The sequence below is a fragment of the Ochotona princeps genome, chromosome 25, assembly GCF_030435755.1.
Source record: "Ochotona princeps isolate mOchPri1 chromosome 25, mOchPri1.hap1, whole genome shotgun sequence".
NCBI lineage: Eukaryota > Metazoa > Chordata > Mammalia > Lagomorpha > Ochotonidae > Ochotona > Ochotona princeps.
In genome coordinates, this window is record NC_080856.1 from 33,490,200 (window position 1) to 33,507,048 (window position 16,849).

The 16,849-nt window shown below is 45.0% G+C and overlaps 2 protein-coding genes across 2 annotated transcripts in view; one reads left to right on the forward strand and one right to left on the reverse strand.

Moving 5' to 3' along the window:
* LOC131483359 (zinc finger protein 585B-like) overlaps positions 1-16,849 on the reverse strand; it is a 759,159-nt gene that overhangs the window by 518,501 nt on the left and 223,809 nt on the right. The gene's annotated exons all lie outside the window — the stretch shown is intronic.
* The window catches only part of LOC118760750 (zinc finger protein 585A-like), a 215,250-nt gene that overhangs the window by 131,302 nt on the left and 67,099 nt on the right, over positions 1-16,849 (forward strand).

The following is a 16,849-nucleotide window of genomic DNA, read 5'->3' on the forward strand; positions in this document are numbered from 1 at the left end:
GGTGTATGTGCTGGAATGGGGGCTGCGTTCTATCTAGGAAACAGTTGCAGTCACCCGAGGCACTAGTGTGGGCTGGGATTGGATGCACCAGGCCGGTTCAGATCCCAGCACCATCTGGTGTTATGGAGAAACAGGGTAGATGTGGGACTGACTAGGCTGGGTCTCAATCCCCTTCTGAGCCATGTGTGAGCTGTATGTGGGTATGGACGAGCCATGGCTGGGCTGAAACATCCAACAACAAGAGTCAGAATGGGGTGAAAGCCAGCCAGGAAAAGCCACTGTTCCTGCTAGGACAGGAGGTGAACTGAGTAGGGTTGGCTCAAGAACCCCCTGGCAAGCGCAAAATCTGGCATTGGGAGGGGTTCTGATGGAGGAGCCTGGGCAACTCCTCTGGCAGGACACAGTCCCTGCAGGTAAGCGCGAGAAGCATGATTGGAAACAGCCCAGAATAGGCCATGGAAAGTTTCCCACTGGCATGCATTTGGCATGGGTCAGGAGCAGACCAGGCTGAATCAGTTCATGTCATCCTCTGGCAAATCCGATCACCAGAACAGAGTGTGGAATGGGCCGGGTTTGGTTGCGACAAAACAAGTACACATTATGGAACGCCAGGGCATGGTTGCCTGTACTGGATATGAATGCAGCACCCATCCAGCACACGTGAGATCCAGGAAGGGAGGGGCAGAGCTGGCGGAGGGGTTAAGGGGCTGGTCCCCTCGCTGGACAACCACTCCCACTGGAGAGTGTTGGCTGGGATAGAGACAGACACGACTAAGCAAGGCTACAACACCTGTGCGCTGCATGTGGACAAGATCAGGGCCACAGCATCAGCTGGCAGAAGCTGGCACTGGGGACTAATTCTGTCAAGTCAAATCACAGGACCACCTAAAGAGTGCATAAACCGGGACAGAGAGACCTGGGAGGGAAAAAGTGGGTTCCCCCTTCTTGGGTCACTATTCCCGTGGGAGGGCATGAAAACTAGGACGGGGGCTGGGATGGCTGGATAGAGAGGTACTCACAATATCTGTGAGGGCTGGATGGTTGAGTTGGTTAGATAAAACCAAGCTTTAATACCCATTGACAAGTACCAGAGCCAAATGGGATGGGGGACAGATTGGTCTTCTGCTACACATACTGGCAAACCAGGGTAGGGGGCGGTCTGGTGGGGGTTATTGTGGGTCGCCCCAACTAGGCTACAGCTCCCACTGGTTGATGTAAGGGCTGAACCAGACTGGACTGCAACACCCATTGGTTCCAGTGCAACTCGGGACTGAAAACAGAACCAACACAGCAATTGCAACCACCAGCTGATCAGGGTGATGGACTGTGCTGGGCCCTGTGCTTGCTAGAACATACAAGAATCTGGTCTGGGAATACCTGAAAGTATCTTTGGAGATCTCCCCACTTGAACTGCTGGACTCAGAATTCTAACCAAGAAAAGACAGAAGACAGAATAGGATAATCATTCATCTCAGCTACATGTTGGCAGCGAAATATGGGACAAATGGAGACTTCATGATGGACCATATCAATCAGTGGACCACCTCATCGAGCGAAACTGGCAGTGACTCATAACTGGAGAACTATTAACTCCACTTGAGCACATATCTCAGAGCATGCCCCACATCCGGGACTTGGGGTGGGCGGGAAACCGGGTGGGGCTTCTCCCTCAATATCCCCTTTTACCTCAGATACATGATGGAAACAATATGGACATAATAGCATTGCCCACCTCCCTATCTCCCTGAACCTTTTTTTTTTTTCTTCTTCTCTTTCTTGATTTTCCTTCAACTATAGTTAACTATGTAAAGATTGTCAACAACAATACAATAAAATGGATTATAAAAAAAAAAAAGAAAAATACGCATGGAATTAAAAATATTTGTAAAAAGAAAAAAAGAAAAAAAAAAAAAAGGAGCACTAATTAATTCCTTAGCCCACAGCACTCAATAGATCCTAAAATACGTGCTTAACAGTCAGAGCTTCTCATTCAGCAAATGCCAATACACTTGCTTAGTTTGCTTACTTGTTGCTATAATTACATCCTTTTTTTGTCAAACTTGCTCGCGTTTCATTTTCAAGTTGGGAGCTAGAAATGCTATAGTAAGCTATATATTGTTCTAATTCTCCCTGATAGCAATTGTTTCAGCACCTGTTTCATTCTTTCAAAAATCTATTTTGCATCCTGTTCTCATATCTGGACTCGTGTTGTGCTTTACAGCCACTTCCTTTATCATGGCCATTTACTTCATATTTATGTTTGAAATTTGTTATCTGCTATAAATATAGCAATAAATGGTCCATTTGTATAGATTGAGATTATTATTTACTATATTGATACAGCAATTAAGAACAAAGCAAAACAAACATAAGAAGCTTTTGGTATATTTAAAATCTTTAAGTTCAGGATCAAGGTCAAGGAAATTTTAACCAAAAGCAGGCACAAGAAAAAATGATTATGTCACAAAATTATCAAGGTTGATATTTCTGATGATATGGCCTAAGTAATTGTTATTCTCAATATATTTATAATCAATAAACTATTTTCTAATCAAAATCAGAACTTAAACTTTGGAAATGTTGGATCACCATCTGTAACCTTTACCAACAGGTGTTTGTTGAGCTGAATGCCTTTCTTTAGGGGAAGCAGGAATGAAGGCTGTGGTTCAACTGTGTCTCTGAAGAACCCCAGAAGCACAGGCAATTCAAGCAAAATTAAACCAATGTGATTGCCTGAAGCTCAGGAGCTTCTGCACTGTAATGGAAACCTTCCACAACGTGAAGGGGACAACAAGAGCGAGAGACACATTGCATTATTATGTGACTGCAGCTCAACAACAAAAATGAACACCACCAAATGTGCCCAACTGGAAACCATAATGATAAGGGAAATGAGCCAATCCAAAAGGTTAGATATCACATGTTTGCCTTAATTTAAGATGATATGATGTTATGTATAACATGTTATGTTATGTATGTTATGTTTTATGTCGTGCATAAACTAAAATTGAAATGTAAAAGAGGTGGTCACAGAAGGTGGTTAAGAACTCGCATTTATTTTTAACATATTGATTACTCAATACTATGTCAATTAATTCCATAACAATGTAAATTGTTGCCGATGGTATGTTGGAGATTTTAATTGATCGGGATGATACTCTGCTGGCTCTGCTTGCAGACCAGAGAGGGTTTCCCTAAGAAGCCGGTGAACTTGACTGACAATAAGATGCTGGACTCTGTGTTTGGTAAATGCTTGCAATGAGGGAATCTCAACTGAACTTGAACTGTGGTTATGCAACAAGGTGGAGGAATCCACCATGGTGTGAGGATTTGGGGAGGGGGTGGGGGAAGAATCCCAGTACCTATGAAACTGTGTCACATACTAGAATGTAATTAAGGAATAAATTTTAAAAAATAATAAATAATTGTTCCCCCCAAAGAATGAACAACACAGTTAAGAAATTGTTAAAGGACAAAAACAGGCAATTTTCAAAGGATGAAATAGAAATGGGCTGAAGGCAATTAAACATGCCATCAGAAAAATGCAAACAAATACCACAGTGATCATTTTAAATCACTCCAGAATTGCTCCCACCTGAAAATCAAACACCAACTAATGCTAATGAGGATGTGTGGAAAAAGTTACCCCACCCACTGCCTGCGTGATGCAAATCTGTGCAACCATTTTGGAAGACAGTTTAGAGATCTCTTACAAATCTGAAAACAGACCTAAAGACTCAGCCATCACACTCCTGAAATTTACCCAAGACAAGCGAAATCCATATGGAAATGACTGGACATGTTTATTGCAGCTCAGTTCACAAGGAGTAAGCTAGAGAATCAACCCAGTTTCACCCAGGGATGACTAGATAAAGAAAATGTGGTTTATATAATCTTTGAAATACGATACACAGTCATAAAAAGAGACACTATCTTTTGTGACCAAAAGATGAAACTGGAAACCATCATGCTTAGTGAAACAAGCAAATCACAAAATGACCAATATCAGCTGTGTTCCCTGACCTGTGGTAGATAAACGCAGAATACAAAAAATAGACAAAACACAGCAATCTGTGTTAGCAAATGAGCATTTTGACATTTGATTTTCACAATGTTCTTCATTCTTGAGAAATGCTTTCTCTCTCTATTTGTTGAATGCTTTACCTAGCGGTGCTTCAAGCATAGAAATCGGAAGGGAAATGAAGTATTTCATTGTGAAAGTTTTTAAACAATGAGAGGAGCATGGTGGGAACATGGGCAGGAGGAGAGGAAGGGAAGAAAGTATCATTTGCTTCTAAATTTGAATTGTTAAATGCACCAACGATGTTCACCTGACAAGCATAGAATTTAAACAAGAAGAGCAAAGCCGTGAATGAAGCAGCAGAGTAAACTCCATGTGAGAACTTGAGCAGAGAGCAGTGCATAGAAGCAGGTGTGTGAAGGCAGTGTAACCTCTGTGCTAAAGATGAACACGCCACCATGATGCACACGTCAACACTAATATAAAATAGAGTTAGTAAAAACAAAAGAAAAAAATGAAGAACATGTCTGTATCAGTATTGTTGCAAATGCAGCTTTGCAAACTTTTTTTAAAGTAATATTATGTAACTGACAGAATATATTTCATTTCTTTTAAATGTAAACAACTATATCATGGTTTTCACAATTCAGAATATGTCAGTATTTCGTGTGACTGCACCACACTTTAATCATCCATTTTTTTGCCTGTAGAATATCCTTTAGTAGTTTTAAATTTGTGCTATCATGAAAGATATTATTGAATATTCACTTACGTAACTGTGGGAGAAAACAGTCTACATTAAAACTTCCCACATCAACAATGCTCAGTTTTCTAAACTGCTTGCCTTTAATTTTATCTTCATGATAATTGTTATGGGGTGCAGCCAGTGATAGCCAGCACCCATTAACAGTGGGCAAATGAAATTTGACTGAGTCCCCTATCCTCTGACCTGAAGGTGGGTCCTAACAGCAATGGAGTGTAAATTGCATCCTGAACCACTTCCCCCACATCCTAAATGAGCCAGGTTACTGGAAGTCCAATTAGTCTAGGTGTTTTTAGCTACAAGCCCAATTCCTGTTCCTGCCCATCCTAACAAGCACTAATCAACTCTTCAGCCCACAACAGTTAGGTATTCGCTCCTGCCCACCTATGACTCACCTATCAACTGAGAGGGGACGGTATTGTGCTGTCGTGTAACCACTCCCCTCACAAGCCCTTTTAAAAAGGCCCATGAAGCAGGGGCACTCACTCTCTTTCTGGCCAGGTGCTTCCATTACCCTGGCACCTCGACACTTGACTCACCCAGGACAGGTAATCCCCTGAGCATGGTCCCTGTGTACTGCTTAGAAGAGGCAATGGTTATAATAATGTTGTTTCTGGTGTGTGTACTATCTGGAGTTCCAGGAGGGGTGAGGCCTAGCAGTAGTAGAATGTGGGCAGAGAAGCCAGGGAAAGGTGAATGTCTGCAGCTCTGTAAGTGTGTCCAGGTTCTTTGTGAGTGTGTCCAGGTTATTTGTTGCATGTCTCTTAGGATAACATATGTTGTTGGGGCAGCCTGGGACATACGTTTTCAGCTTAATGGATGGACTTAAGGATAATGACCATTTGTTCCTGTTAGGATCATGATTGGGTGGATTATGATTGGTGGATTGCTGTATGGACTTGTGATTTGTTATTGTGCTCTGTTGTCTTCAAGCTTGATTAATAAAGACTCCTTAACAAACCTTAGACATGTCTGGTGTGATCTCACTCGCACCCTGCAACAGTAATGTGTATGTGCTCTAATTTCTCCAAATTCTCAGTAAGTATAGGAAGGTCTATTTCTTTGATTTTTTCCATTTGTTTGGATATACAATGTCCTAATGTTGTCCACTATTATAATTAATAAAAGATTCTTTTCATGTACAGTGTGAAAAAAACTGTGTTAAAATTGAAAGTAAGGTCCCAGTGCAGTAGCCTAAAAGCTAAAGTTCTTACTTTGTATGACCCAGATTCACTTATGGGTTCTGGTTCTAATTCTGGTAGTAGCCCTACTTCCTGTCCAGCTTCCTGCTTGTGGCCTGGGAAAGCAGCCAAGGATGACGCAAAGCCTTGGGACCCTTACCCTTGGAGACCCAGAAGAAGCTCCTGGCTTTGGATTGGCTCAGCTCTGGCTATTGTGGCCACATGGGGAAGGAATCAGCAAAAGGAAGATCTTCCTCTCTGTCTCTCCCATCTATATATCTGGCTTTCCAATAAAAATAAAATAAAAATCTAAAAGATGAAAATAAATAAATTTCAATGTTGCATAGAAATGAGTCCTTGTGCTCCAGTGCAGCTCCCTGTTCACATGCCTAGGAAAGCAGTAGGTGAGTGCTCAGATACTTGGGCCCTGTCAGCCCTGTCGGGTATCTGAATGGGGCGCCCAGCTCTCAGCTTTGGGGAGTGAGTCAGCAGATGGAAGATTGTCTCTCTACCTCTCTCTCTCTACCTCTCTCTCTCTCTCTCTCTCCTTCAGATAAGTAACTACTTGAGTCCTGTAATAGTCCTTTCTTTTATTCTGAAAAAGAAAAACAAAAATGAGCCTTTCTCCTTACTTGATTGTGGACTAAGACTATTAGCACATAAGACTTTGTAAAGAAATACATACATAAGTGAATGGATAAATGAATAAAGAAAGGCTAAAATGCTGATGAATGAAATGATATAAGCCATGTGATTAATCATCCTAAACTACTTAGGAAGCCAAAGTATTGAAACATTCCTCAGTAAAGTGATGCTTGTTTGTGGTACTGGAATCTTTACAGAAATAGAATTAGTTAAAATTGTACAGATTATATAAATTCTCTTTATGCTTTGACATTAGCAAACTGTTGATTCGTCTTTGTGGGAACACATTGCAGACATTAAAATGTGCACCTGACCTAAACAGACAGAGTTAAGAATTGTGTTGCTAAGCTGCCTTTGGCCCCACTTGCTGTCTCATGCAGCTATCCGAATGTCAAGCTTGGCTGCCACACTCCACTGCAGGGAACCCTTCCTTCTCCTTTACCCGATGCACTTCTGAACTTGAAAATTAGACAACAGCATTTACAGAAGTTATAATGAAGTTTAACTCACAGGCAAGTGTTCATTCCCTGTTCTTACAGAAATAAAATGTTGAAATTAGTTTTAGTCAATGACATGCCAATGTAATGTGAAAAACAATTTTCGAGGTAAATTCTTGGCATCCTTGTCTCTGCACAATATTCTAGTGAATGAAATCATTTAATGTGGCATATCAGCTCAATGGCATTAGCACCTCTGCTTGTTTTAAATCCAAATTAGGGATGTGTTGACCTGTCACAACTCCTATGCACAAACTACACTGTAGTTCTTGACACCCCTGTGAGTTCATATCAATCATTTGGGGCTAATATTTTTATCTTTCTCAGAATGAGCTGTCACTGTTACTTTGAATTGTGGCACTTAAACTGGACTTGATCCAAATTTTCAGCAAGCCATTTGATTCATTGTATCAGAAAGCAATTGATGTGCAAAACGTATTTGTTATTTTGTTTTTGAAGCAAATACAATAATGTGTGTGCAAAGATTTCAGTAAAATTTTAAGATAGCTTCCTCAGATATATATTTAAATTCTTATCATCTCCTGTCTTCATATTTTTTCATTCAGTTACAAATAACCAGCTGAGGGATTTTGCGTGTTGGAGGTTTTAAATCATTTTTATTTGAAAGCAGATACAGACAGAGGAGAGACAGATAGATAGAAAGATATTCCATCTGCTGTTTAATCCCCAAGTGGCTGCAATGGCTAGAGCTGAGTCAGTCTGAAGCGAGGAGCCAAGAGTCTCCTCCAGGTCTCCCATGAGGGTCCAGGGCCCAAAGGCTTTGGGTCATCCTCGACTGCTTTCCCGGACCACAAAGAGGGAGCTAGAAGGGAAGTAGAGCAACCAAGATACATACTAATGCTCACATGGGATCCTGGCGCTTTCAAGGCAAGGACTTGAGACACTAGGCCTCCGCGCCAGGGCCCAACCTAATTTACTCTTTAAGACTGTGTTCAACCCTGGCCTGTGTCCTATCCAACTGCTCCTCTCTTACCAATTCTGTTTGGGGCTAGTGGTGTGAGCCTCTAGCATCCCACATGGCTGCTGGTTGCTCCACTTCAGACTCAGGCACCTGCTAATTAACCATGCTATTGGAAACTGGCAGAAAGTGGCCCAAGACTTTAGACCCTGTACTTCCTGAGAGGAGAGCCAGGCTCCTGGATTGGCCTGGCCACTAAGGCCACAGAGATGGTAATCAATGGATGAAAGATCTCACTCTCTGTTCTTTTGAATTTCAAATACATTTTAAAAAATCTTTAAGAAACAAGAAATATGTGTCTAAGTTTTTAATTCATTCATATAAAATGCTAATTGACCCTCTACTATATGATAATACTATGTTGGACACTAACATCAAAGAAGATAAACATATTTGTGCACTCCTGAGGTTCATAGTCTAACATGAGATAATAGACATGAGTATAAAAATAACACAAATGTCAGGTACAGAAATATTCATGTGTTTTGAGAATAATCAGATATGAATCAAGGAGATAAGATGATTTTTCTGATGAAGAAATACTAAAACTGCAAACTGACAGATGAAAAGACATCAAAAAAAGTTTTAGATTTTGTATGTGAAGTGAACAAAGTGCAGGTATAATTCATGTTACAGAAGTAGGAGCAGAGCGATTCTTCCCACCTTCCCTCTAAGGTTCAGATTTTTCTAGGAGTGCACCAGGCAGGAAAAACCCATGCCCAAATTGTATGCACAAAAAATTCATATAAAGTGTTTTGTAAACAAAACACAGTGTTAGATTTAGAATATAATGAGGTAAAGAATACAAAAAATATAAAATCATGCATTTGAAGAGGAGTCCATACTTGACGTTATGGGATGATTAAAATGTGTGATTTGGTGTCCACAGAAATGTATTTTGCAGGTTATTGACATTCTTGAAGAAAAGAAATAACATAAGATTTAGATTTAAAGGGATCAAATTTTTTTTCCTGTAATGGATATGAGTGAATGCCTTATTAGAATGAGATTCAATGTGGAAATGACATTTAAAATAGAATTAGAGTTGAGAGGTGTACAAATCACTAGAATGTTCAGTTGCTAATGATGATAAAATGAAATAATTTTTAAAAGATTAATTTTTGTGTTGCAAAGTCAGATATAAAGGAGTAGAAACAGAGAGGAAGATTTCTGTCTGATAATTCACTCCCCAACTGGTGACAAATACCAGAGCTGCACCTATCTGAAGCCGGGATCCCAGAACCTTATCCAGGTCTCCTATGCTGTGCAGGGTACCAAAGCTTTGGGCCATCTGCAATTGCTTTCCCAGGCCACAGGCATGGAGCTGGATGGGAAGCATGGGTGCTGGGATTAGAACCAGTGCCCATATAGGATTCTGGCGCATGCAAGGCGAGAACTTTAGCCACCATGCTACTGCACCAAGCCTAATGTATTTGTATCATTTTATATGAACAAATCCAGGATCCAATGTTCAAAATCAAAGAGCACTAGACAATGATTTTTGGGTTTTTGTCAAGTAAAATATACATCACTCTAGAACTATGCCAGCTCCTATTGCAATCTAACCACTTAGAAAAAATAAAGAAAGATGATGAGGTATTGGTGCCATGAGCCTCAGCATCATTTGGGCATGCGTGCCAGGAAATGGGGAATATCCACCCCATGTCTCTCACCACCAAGAAAGTTACTACAGCCATGAAATGTCACTAACGTGATTGAAACCCAACTCTCTGAGAACTGAAGAAACACCTTTTTCAACACACAACCATTTCAAAGTCATCAAATGACCTTGAACCCCCAAGGAGCAGCTGAAAACTAGACAACTGTGGCACCTGCTGACATCACTGACATTGATCAAAACTCGAGAAATCACTCAGAGATTTCACTTTGGGTTCACTAGAACCAAAGTCAAGACTGACAACTCAGTTTATCTTTCAAAAATCTTTAATAAAATCTACCAGTAAAGAAGGAACTATTAGATATCCATGTAGGGCCCAAGGAAACACAAAGAACCAAAGAAGCACCTCCAAAGAGTACAAGTTCACTACAAAGATATGCTTCTCTGAAGGAAATTAGGAAAATGCCTGAAAATTCAAAAGCAAAAGAAGTAATCCTAGCAAAATTCAGTGAGATTAAATAAATTAGAGATACTCAAGGAAGAAAATGAAAGTGATATGAGAAATTCGAGAGAACAAAAATTTTCAAAAGAATCCAACAAACTATTTGGAGCTTAGAGACTAGTGCTGTGACACAACAAGTGAAGATGGCTCCTGCGGTACTGGTATCCCTGATGGTCATTGGCTTCATCCCAGCTGCTTCTCTCTCTCTCTCTCTCTCTTAAAATTATATTTGTTTGAAAGTCAGATCTACAGAGAGGAGGAGAGAAAGAGAAGATCTCCCATCCACTGATTCACTCCCCATGTTGCCACAACGAAACTGCAATGATTCCAAGCCAGGAGCCAAGAACTTCTTTCAGGTCTCTCACGTTGGGGCAGAGTCCCAACTCTTTGGGCCATCCTTGACTGCTTTCCCAGGTCAAAAGCAGGGAGCTGCAGGGGAAGTGGGGCTACTTGCAATAGCCTCAACCTCCATTCGGCCTTAGACATTTAGGCAGGTCGCGATGGGGTGGGCGGTGTAGGATTGCTAGATTCGCAAGGGCGCAGGGTGATTCTCACTTTTGGGGGTCCCAGAGTGGCTAGGCGAGCGCACCTGGCCCTGGGACAGCCAGTAGGACTGCAGGGAGGCAGGGCAGGCTGCCTGCACACACAGAAGGCAGGGAAGGAGGTTGGGGTGGGGCGCCAGGCCTGCCACCCTGGTCATAGAACATACTGGGTGCTGGGGGACGCATAGCTGGCTGAGTATGCCTGGCCCTGGAGTGGCTGGCAGGGCAGGCTGGGCCCGGGGTTGCCATCCAAGGTGGCCTGGTTCAGCAAAAACAATCAGACCAGCAGGGCGGTTGTGTTGGGTGTGCAGGAGTACGGGAAGAACTGGCATGGCCCTGGCATGTGGTGGATGGCGGTGGGACTGGGCATGGGGGAGCTGACCTGGCCCTGGAGCAGCTTAGTAGGGGGCAAGCTAGAGGTGGAAGTGGGGAGGGAGAGGAGCTGGCAGGAGTGCTAGAGGCCGGGTAGACGCAGGGCCAGCGCTGGGCGAGCAGATCTGGCCTGTTCCTGAAGCAGTGGTCATGGTGGTTGGGCCGGCAGTCCAGAGGCCCTGGAGGATGCCAGGTTAGAATGCTCAGCCTGGGAGCGGTGGTGGGCAATTGACTGAGTCAGCAGGCTGGTGGCCAAGCGCTCTTGGCCCTGGAGTTGTTGCTGATGGGGTGGGCGTGACGGATTTGCATGGGGTTAGCAGGATGACTGCCAAGCCAGATGAAGCATGGAGGGACTGGTAGGGGGGCTGGGGACACTGGAGGCATCGGTTGAGCTCATCTGACCTGGTAGCTTCAAGGCTGGTCTGTGGGGTGGGTGTGTTGTGGGGACTCTAGCCAAGCTGAAAAAGCCTTAAGGTAGCCTGAGGGTCAGCGTGGAATGCGGGCTAGAAAGGCAGGTTTTCCTGGCCCTGAAGTGGTAATCCAGACAGCCCAGCCCTGCGGGAGGGGGCAGCAGGGATGGTGGGCCATCCATGGGGCGCTGTCCAAGTGTGCCATGCCCTGAAGCAGTGGGCACCACGGGAAGTCTGGGGACACAAGGGATGCATTCTGAGCAGGCCCAGAGCCAGAGTGGCCATGTTGGGGTGCAATATAGGTGCAGGGGTGGGGGATGGGGTGGAGTCAGCTGAACTTGCATAACCCTGGAGCAGCATGGTGTTTGAGGGGCCTGAATGGAAGGCGTGTAGGGTGCACTGGCCTAGGTGGCTTGGACTGCTTGACCCTGGAGCAGATGGCTTGCTTGCTCCAGGCCGGTGGAGTACCTGGGCCTAGAGCAATGGGAAAGGGCAGTGGCGCTGGAGGGATAGAGGCACATGGAGCATCAGCTGAGCCCATCTGGCCCTGGAGAGGTTTGCAGGCAGGCCGGAAATGGATGTGTGTGTGTGTTAGGGGTGTGTTGCAGAGCCGCCCTCATCCTGGAGTACACAGTGGTTGGGCTGGGCATATGGGGGTGCCAGCTGAAAAGGCCCATCATTGTAGCATCAGGCATGCCTGGCTTGCTAATGATTGGCAGGCACAAGGGAAACCACCTGATTTGGAGCAGCAGGTGGGCGAGCAGCCTGCTGCAAGTGCCAGGTGCCTACTGAACCTGGCAGGGTGGATGTGCTCGGTGTGTCAGGGTGCCTGGCCCTGGAGCAGGGGGCATAGCAAAAGGGATAGAGGTGCAGGGGCATCAGCCTAGCTGTTGTGGCCCTGGAACAAGTGCCAAGCGGGCTAAGGGTGCATGGGGTGCCATTGAAGTTGGCCTGGCCCTGCAGGGGCCAATGGGAAAGGACGCTACCAGTACAGGATCGGTGGAGAGTGCTGGCTGATTGTGCCTGCCCTCGAGCCACCTGTTGGGCAGTGGGACAGGCAGGCTAGTCAGGGCTCACAGGCTAAGCAGGTCTGTCCCTGCAGCAGCTGACAAGGCAGGAGTGCTAGAGGCACTGTAGGTGCTGGGTAAACAGGTCTGGCCCTGAAGTGCAGGCAGAGTGAGGGCTGGAGCACAAGTACACTGGCCTAGCCCATGTGGCCTGACTCTGGAGCAGCAGGCATAGTGGAGGTGCCGGCAGGCCAGAGGCCCTGAAAGACACCAGCTGAACCTGCCCAACCAAAGAGCTGCCGGTGGGTGAGTGGCTGTCAGGTGAGTAGGTTGGTGGCCCAGCATGCTTGGTCCTAGAGCTGAGAACATGGTGGGCATGCTAAAGGCATAATGCAGGGGGTGAGGGGTGAAGGTGGTGAGGGCTGCTTCCAAGGTGGCCTGGCCCTGGAGAGCCAGGCAGATCAACGGGGTGTGTCTGCTGTGGGAGGGTTGTTGTGGTCCTGTCGATCTGGCCCTGAATCAGTTTGCTAGAAGGCAGGGTGGGCTGAGAAGTAGTGCAGGGGTCCCAAGCCAAGCCAGTGTGGCCCTGGAGTGACAGTCAATGGCTGTGTGTTTGGGGGGTGCAGGAGGCACTGCTCATGCACACCTGGCCCTAGTGCAGTGAGCTTGGTAAGGTGGCATGTTAGAGGCTCATGCTGTGTCAGCACCAGCTGACCCTGAAACAGCTGGCAGGCAGATTGGGATATGGGGGCCATTGGCACAATCCCTGACTCTGGAGTAGCACAGAGGGTGACCGTGCTATAGGACTGGCACCTCTGTCAGGGCACCTGGCCCTGGAGCAATGGGCGGGCTAGAGGTGCAGGGCTTGCGGCTGAGTGGGCCTGGACATGGAGTGATTGACATGGCCACCAGTAGGTCGGGATCGCTCTTGACATCTATAATAAGACAGCTGTGGCATCAGTGGCACTGGCACAGGCAGCCACGGGCCAGAAAGAGGCAGAGGCTGCGGTGAAGAAATCATTCATTTAACTACTGTTTACAATTACCTATACAAAGTAACTGATTATAAGCCTCCTAATAAACAGTGAGGTTTTTGTCTGTAATATGTTCTCTTCAAATGAATCTTGCTTATTTTGTAGGATTCATTCTAAGCAAAGTGGTGTCCCTTTGTAGAATCACAGTGTGTTCTCTCAGGGATCCTATTTGGTAGCAACAGAAACCCTTTCAACAATGATCCCTGTGCTCACGTTGTACCATTTCTCATGGAGTCCACATCCAGAACAGGAAGTCTGAGCTTCTAATTCCATCAGAGTCAGGGATCTCCTGGATTCCCCTCCTCTCTGCCCCTGGCCTTTCACATGACTGGCCATCACTGGGCCACTGCCTTGCTTGTTCAGCATCAATGGTAAGATGTGGGCAGGGCAGCATCTGGTCCAGTGACCCAGCTGGGTGCTGACTGATTCCACAGCAGTGCTGTTAGCTAATACTGGTTCTATCAGAGCCACAGGCATACTTCTCAGTTGGAGTTGAGAATTACCCCAGTCATTCAGTCAGCACTGAGAACAACACAATTGTGTTTCTGGTTGGTTTATTGAACTTTATATAGAGACTCATCATACTTGACTAAAAGTGTACTTGTCAACATTTTAAAATTCACATTGTGTATTTACATGATACATTGTGCATTTATAAATTCACATTTTATGTTTATATAATAAATATAAGGCAGGAAGATGTAGGAATGTTGAATGGAGACTTGGTATATTATTTCAGCTGTCTGAAGTTATTTAAATATATATTTTATGCATGAATGCATTTTTGTTTCACATGCTTCCAACATCACAGAGATTTGTAAATACTTCAAAGTCCTTCTAAGGTGCATCAGGAAAAGATTCTTATAAAACCTATTTAGGCAACAGATCCCCTAAGAGAAATGAAATATCACCATTGTTTTTTGAGTGATGGCTCCCTGCGAAAGCACCAGTTCCAACCGGGGCCACCAGAATCATGAGAACACGTGACCATGTAGGGCCTTAGCTATGTGTTGTGGGACAGCCTCCTGGAGCACAGCCAACTGAATGAACAAAGTGCCCCCATGTGACATGCTGTGGAAAAGTCACACTTACAGCCTGCACATCCCAGGGACTGCATGAGGAAATTGTTGACTGTTACAACTTCATGTACCCTTGTCCTGAAGATGCAACCATGAGAAAGGAGGTGGTATAACTGTGAGGATGGATCTCTGGTTGGCAGCTGATGTGCAGATATTTGGCAGCACAGCCACACAGATCTGGTTGTGTTTGGAAAGTGAGTGCATCTTCATTTGTGGTTTTTGGAGCAGTCTTTGTGGAAGCACAACATGGTGCAGATATGTTCCATTGTTGCAGAGTGCGAGAGAGATCATGCCAGAACCAAGTGTAGGATGTTAGGAGGAGTCTTTGGTGACAGCAGCTCCTGCTACAATCCAGGAACCACTGCACCGTGTGGAGAAGTCAGGGGATTTTAACCTCTCACCCTCCAATCAGTTTGAAAGGTGCACAGTACAATGTCTTATACAATACAATACAATACTTCCGAATGACTTCAATAACTGGAGGCAGGAAGGGAGGGGTGGGAGACACTGAGGGCTTCTCCCTAAGGATGAAATTAACATTCCATTGATGTTAGGCCCCACCATCAGGAACTCTTTTGAGAGTACATATTAGAAATATAAAGAACATTAACATCTTCACTGACTCGCCTAAATTGTGAACAGAGGGTGGGGAACACAGTCACATTCCATTGGTTGACTGTGTTAAGGGGTGCTGGCTATCACTGGCTGCACCCCATAACACAACCACGGTCCATTACAAAACCACAATAGTGGTCATGACATTCACATGTCCTGGGGCTGAAGTTTCAGTGGATAGCAGCTTTGACGTGAAGGCTGCTGTCTGGGCCACAGAGGCCATCAAGGACTGCATGAGGGAGTACTAATTGCTGCTTTGCTTGGTTTTAGTATTGAATCAGTTCCTGTTCACAGGGACCTCAATGAGTTTTGGCAGGTAGAATCAGCTGGTATAGCCTCATTCTGATGGCTGTTAACTTTCTCCTGCTGCATCCATGAGTTAATGTCCAGAGAGCTGATGACAACCTGGGAATACATTCTGCTGAGTGTTTTTGAATTCTAGGGAAGAAATTGTAGCTACTTGAAAATGGTATTAGGGTAAAAGGAGATGCCTATATCACCAAAGAAGAGATCATAAAAGCCATGACAAATGGGTGCAGACAGCATACCGTGCTAAGGACCCCCTACTGCTGGAAACAATGGTGTGGGTGCCTGGGGAGGGGCATGATCCAATGGAGGAACACAGTGCTCTTATGAGCAACTGGCAAAAGTTTATTTCCAGGGTTTCAGTTTTTAAATGTTCGCCAGAGCAACAATTGAAACTTAGTTCAAACAGGTTAAACTTCTGTGAAACATTAGTTAATATTCTGATTTAATTCCATTAGTTTAAACTGAAGCTACATCGCTCAAATTAATTGAAACAGTTCAAACTCAGGATTTTGCAACCAGACTTAATTGGTTAGTGATTTAAATACAATACTCATATGGGCAGGGAGTTCTAGGAAAGTTAACCAAGCTATTTTGATCTGGGGTAGAGCTTTGTTCTTGGCTAATCTATCAACTAGAGCGCAGATGCTTATCGGGAAGGCAGGAAAGGAAGGCACATCCAAGGAGTCACTGGAAGCAACAGTGCACTCTGGGCGAGGAGGCCCTCCCCCTCCTCCTTCCTGGAGACTTCTCAACAGATTCTCACAGGCCTCTGCCATTGCAGCTAACCTGTTCCATGTGAGTCCATAGTGTTGAGTCATGCTATGTCATTACTCGTGAGGTCCTACTGCAACCAAGATTCAGAAAGTGCTTTAGGAAGAATCATCAGTCACTCAGGAAGTGATTGTCCACCACAGGCGGATTAAGGCTCAGAACCAGTAGCAGGGCTGCCCTGCCACCAGGTGCCTGATCCTGTGTCTGTCCAGCCCCCAGCTCTTCTCTTCCAGGGCATCTGAGTCCTCTATGTCGTCACTCTCTGGAAGCAACATTGAATCAGACCTGCCACCCTGTACCACAGCCAGTGCTTACCAAGTCAGTCAACAAGCACCGCCTTCTCTGATGGCCACTCCTGGCACATGCTATTCTGACGAGTATGTCTCAGTGCAAAACGAGGAGAGTCTTGACCAGGCCAAAGGCCCAAAACTAGCATGGGCAGGAAGGGGGGTGCTGCTGAACAAGACTCAGGGTGCCACCTAAGACACTGGGATTCTTCTGAGC